A 5,840-nucleotide genomic window follows, 5' to 3' on the forward strand; every position below is an offset into this window, starting at 1 on the left:
TCCCATGTTAAATGCCCAGTCGCGATAGTTTGTCCCATTCAGCTTTGTCATTTTCAATACAAAGTCGGGTGACATCGCCATATTGTTGCACGCTTCAGTCTCACTTTGTTTTATATGAAAAATTTCATTGCTTTAAACCCAAATCTTCGATACTACCCAGACGTTCTAGTGTTCTGGGCCCATAACCTGTTAATTTATTGTTGAAGCAGATACAAAACGACATGTATTTAATAGTTTAAGTTACATAAATAGCGTTGTTCTAAACCATGCGGTGTCGAGCAGAACAGAAGATAAAGAGTGTGTAAGTGTAAAATTAGCATACAATAAGTTGTGCTTACCAGATCATGTGACTAGTACTATGATCAGATATCTTATACTTAGTGTAATATACATATAATGTATCGTCATTCCTAACAGTTCACAGTGAGTTTTTAAAAGAGATTCCTCATTCTTTCCATCGAGAGTCATTACAAACGTAGTTCTATTTTTCCAATCACACGATATTTTTTCACAAACCTGTCTTGCAAGTTGAGATTTACCACTGCCAGGATTACCAGAAATGTAGAAATATGTCAGTTTATTATTGTAAAAATTCGTTAATTTTTCAAGATCTTTTATGACTTTATTTCGTAATTCAATGCGTTCAACGAAAAAATGATTAGATTTTGAAGGAAGAACTTGAAATGAATTAAAACTGCTTCAATCAGCCTTTATTTCAATGATTTCATCAAGAGGAAATCGCAATTGCTTAATCGAGTTTTCAACGATACAGACTATTTTATCAAAATCATCATCTGAGCATTCGCTTTACTCGAATGTATGTAATTGTTTCTTTCACTACGACGTTCATCTAAAGCATTCCTTGTTTTTCTTATCAAGATGCTTTCCCATTGAATTTGAAAAAAGTATGGCATCAAACAATATTGTAATGTCCCACTTACTGGTGTTTCCATCGCGATAATTCATTGCTATTCTTTCAGAAAGCCTTGTACGTCTTGTACCTTCTAAATTGAAAAATTTTTTGCCACTTCTACATGTGTCATCCCATTCTCCATGGTGTGATTTGTAACGAAAGTTCCACTTTTTGATTAAGAAGTGAGCAAGTTCCTTTTGAACCACAATAAATATTGAACGAATGTAAGACAGATTTCTTTTTTCTCTTGATTCCATCTGTACAAAAAGATATGACAAGCAAGTAAAATTATACGATACGCAAAATCTCTTTTTATTGCAATCTGATTGGCTGTAGCAGCTGGCGGAATTTAACAATATTTGACGGCACTTGGGAATCCTCCTGTAGTTAAATTCCAATTTTACGGTGAAAAAAAACAAAAAATTTCCTAAAGCGTGAACAAAAACAAAAAACAATCAACGCGGGGTCGACTCTAATTTGGGGGGTTACTAAGAGTCAAAAAAATTTTAGTCACAACGCCACGGATATTTTTTCTTTTATTTATATTTTTTATTTAAATAAATACATTGCAGTATATTTTTAGTATCAAAAAATAATTTAAAATGATAGAAAAAATTATCCAGGAGGAAAATATAGAAATAAATAAAACTTGTTTCATACAATTCTTCGATAAAGTCCTAAAAGGTCTGACAACTTAAAAATATTTTACGACATACTGTTGTCCTAGACCCAAGACCTTTACGAAAATTTGATGACATTTGCTAAATTACTTTCCTGTCCGTCAATCGGAGCGTCAGTCGCAATCCTCAGCGTTAGTCGGACATAATGAAGAATACCGTTCATTGCACCCGTCGCTTTCTTAGAAAATATCGAAGGTTGTTTTGCCAGCAATTTCTCGTTTCAATCGCTCTATTAATTCTAAATCATACTTTCAGAATGCAAAGCAAAAACTTGTGTACCATAGTGACTTCCGGATAAATGGCGTGATTTGATTGGCACAGAAAATTTTTTTGCCGGACCGTTATTTTCTGTTTACTATAGCAATAAATACTTCATTTACAGAAAGTGGTACTAATAAAACTGTTTGCATAAATCCAACTTTGCATCTCATTAATATGATCGTCCACAGTCAACTAATTTGAGCAGGCAAGCAGTTTAATTCAACTATATTTATTATAAGGCATATACCACAATGTTCATTAATTTTGCATGACACTGCATTCAATTTCAACACAGTTCGGTTTTTAACTTTTCCTTCAGATTTTCCAAAAACAATACGAACAAATTTCGGAGGTAAACTCAATTTACATCAAGAGAGTATAGCTTGATGATAATGCAAGATTGATGTGAAACTCGATAAGAATTGGCTTCTTTGCCTCGTCTGGTAAGCGATAAATTAAAGAACAAACAAGACTGGACAAACATAACTTAAATTTTAACTTAGTAGTAGAAACACTACTCAAGTATTGTGTTGAAAACAAAATAGTCATACTACTGAACACTTTAAATGATAAAAAATGCTATGCTTCTTAACGGAGTCATGAAATGTTTTCTTTTTCTGTCGCTATTTTGGCATTCGCATACCACGGAAGTGTGCAGATGGTTTAATAAGCAAAATTTTAAAAAAGTATTTTTTTTGGATAAATAGTTTTGATATTTTCTATTTTGCAATCGTGGTGGTCAAATCATGCTGACTTTGCCGACCACGCGCGCTAATAATTTATAGTAATTTATAAAATAACCTGAAGAATTTGAGCAATTTCATTGGTCGATAGCTGTGATCTGTAAGAGGACAGACACACAAAATTGACGTCACAGGAAATTTTTTGTTTTCAAATGATAAACGAGCGGCGAACTTATTTGAATATTTACCTGAATTTATCCGAGAATGGAAAAACAAAGAAATTAAGAATGCCTAGTTGAAACAGTGGACGTATTTGAGCAAAACAAGAAAAAACACGGTTTTCAAGCATTCATTTGTACTTCGACTTCGATAACAAAATTAAACGACATTGATAAGCCATTGCTTGTTTATTTTGTCAGCCAATTACATTTTATAACGTGATTAATCTAGCCAATGGCATTTCTCAATCTTATACATTACGTAAGCATAAGTGAAAAATCAAGACTTTTTAATGTTCGAAGTGTTGGGGTACAAGAAAACAAACTGTTTGACCGTTTAATTTGGGAATTTTTTTGATTTTATTATACAAAACAAATATATAACATTTAATCGTTGTCTTTAGAGTTATAGATAGAGGGATAAGACGTCATTTGTGATAAAAACAAAGAGTGATCGCTCTCCCCGGCGGATTGTGGCCACCTTTTAGTTTTTATCACGTATGACGTCATACCCGTGTATCTATTACTGTATAGACAACGGTTAAATTTTATTTATTTGTTAGTTCGATGACATGCCCTCTTCAGTCTTACTATTATGGGCATAATAATAATTGGGGGTGCTGACACATTCTTGCCCGACGAAAACGAAAACTGCCCTACATTGAATTCATTGATATAAGAACATTATAAACCTGGATTGCATGGCTGCTGCATAATATTAAGGTCAAAAATATCGCTAAACTGTTTTTAGACTTCACATTTGTGTATATATTGCTTGAGTACTTTAGCTTTTACCAACTGATATCGTACCTTACTAAGCTATTTGTAGATAATCTACATTGTGCATTTATAATAAGCTTAAAGGCCACCGACTTGTGCTAATTTCTATTTGGTGGGAAATTTTACAAAAAAGCGACAAAAAGAATGCATGTAAGAATGGAAAAAGCTATAGGCAGGAATAAGCAGTGACGTAGGAAAAGGAATGCCGGGAGCCAGGGCTTATTAAATGATTTTATCACATGATGCAACATGTGACTATGAATTCATTTGTCAGCTGTCAAACATCATTCAAATGAGATCAGAACAAATTTGTTATAGTTGTATTAGCTGATTATCAAAAAAAAGGTTAGGAAAATGTAAATATGTCGTACAATTTGTAAATTTTTCCATCCTTTCAATTTCAATGTTTTTTGCATTTCTATGCAACATGTTAGAGGCACCTTTTACTACTGGATGTTCATCATCACCTCAGACTCAAAAATTATGAAGAGACCTGTGCTTGAAAGTAAACTGAAGATGGGCTGAGGGATGGAATTAAAGTTTGATCTTGAAAAAAGAATTTATTTAAAGCAAAAGAGACATTCCTTTTTTAATGTACCGCTTTGAATAATTGTCTGTAAAGTTTTCTGTCATTATACGACGTTAAAATGTCAACTTATTCGACAAATATATATTCAATTCGATTGAACCGTGAAAGCAAGAAAGGCGTAATTACGGATGGCCTTTATTTCCAGGTAAATTTTAAAGCCATATTACTGCCTCGCCCTATCCCCCTACCCGTGAAATTAAACGTCAAATATGGTTTAGATGGAAAATATTTCTTTTACATATTTAATCTACTTACAAATGCTTTTATCTGATAGTACTATTAAAATAAATAGCAAGGAAAAGTTTACAGAGAATTTATTACAATTTCTCGCTATTACCTTGCTAAAATTAGTTTTTTTAATTAAAGTAATAATTTCAGTAATGTTCTGACACCAAAAGACGAAAATCACTAAAAATTGCCCGACGTTTGAGTAGAAATATTGCCCGACGTTACTCCTTTAACTCAATGATAATTACAGGCAGCAGTTAGTCACGTGTAGTCACTGGCCTGTATAGTAGTTACCTGGCTGGGTTCCTCATCTAAATTACTATATTTCATTGGTGGTCGGCGTTAGATCATAGACAGCGTATGAACAAATCCAAGACTGCTTAATATTTCAGTCAGCGGTAATTTTGTGCGTCAAACTAAGAAGACTTACGCTATTCATATTACTCTATTCTGTTTCTGTTTTATTGATGGCTTCTACCGAAATGTTTTATTCACGGGAAGAACTGTTACAAAATTTTGAGTCCTATAAACGAGAAACATTTACTGGATGAAGATGTGTGAAAACGAATGCGCTCTTTAGTAAGAACCACGATAACAATCATTTACGTCTTGAAATACGTATTTAAGCAGGACAGGGTGCATAGATGACCTGCTTTGTTTACGTTTTGTTGGCAGGAATATTAATCTCAAGAGAGGTTGACCATTCTTGCCAGTGTTGTCCAAAACAACTCAACCAAATCTGCCTTCCAGCAAAATGTAAACAAGGCAAGTCATTTATAAAAAACACCTTTAGAAATTGACGTTTAGTCATAATTTCAATGCCTATCACTATCACAATACTTCAAATTATATTACATTTCGCTGGCAATGGCAGGCAGTTGAATATCAAAGGAGGTTCATCATTCTTGCTACTGTTATCTAAAAGCACTTGAACGTATCTGCCTAGCTACAAGCAAAACGTAAACAAGCAGGGTGTCTATCATGATGGATAAGCAAACATTGCACAGGGTGAATAAGGACACTTTGCTAATTGATTGCCTAACAACCAAAATAAAAATAATACTTTATGGGCTATTACTTTTTGTAATAAAAATTCCATAGAATAGGGGGTAGTGTGGGTTGGGGGTAGGTGCACCTATATATCCTGTGCAATAATGATCTAAGGCTGGTCAGATCCCATAACTAAATTTCCAGTTAGAAATTTTACGCAATTTTATCTTATTTGTAAGGCATAGAAATTTCTAACAATTGATGTTGTCGCTGTGATAACTTCCATTTTTAAACTGCTATGCATTAATTCTGACCTTACCTCACTAGACACTTTTAAATAAAAAGAGTGTTTTCTTAGATAATCCTTATTCTCTTAGCTTTATAATATGCTTACTGTTTTCTCATTGAACTTTATGCAATCTTCTAAATTATATCACCATTCAATTTTACCATCGCCAACTAAATTATATCATTAATCTTTTAAATTACATCACCATA

This window comes from Xenia sp. Carnegie-2017, unplaced genomic scaffold (genome assembly GCF_021976095.1).
Source record: "Xenia sp. Carnegie-2017 unplaced genomic scaffold, XeniaSp_v1 HiC_scaffold_23, whole genome shotgun sequence".
NCBI classification, from domain to species: Eukaryota; Metazoa; Cnidaria; class Anthozoa; order Malacalcyonacea; family Xeniidae; genus Xenia; species Xenia sp. Carnegie-2017.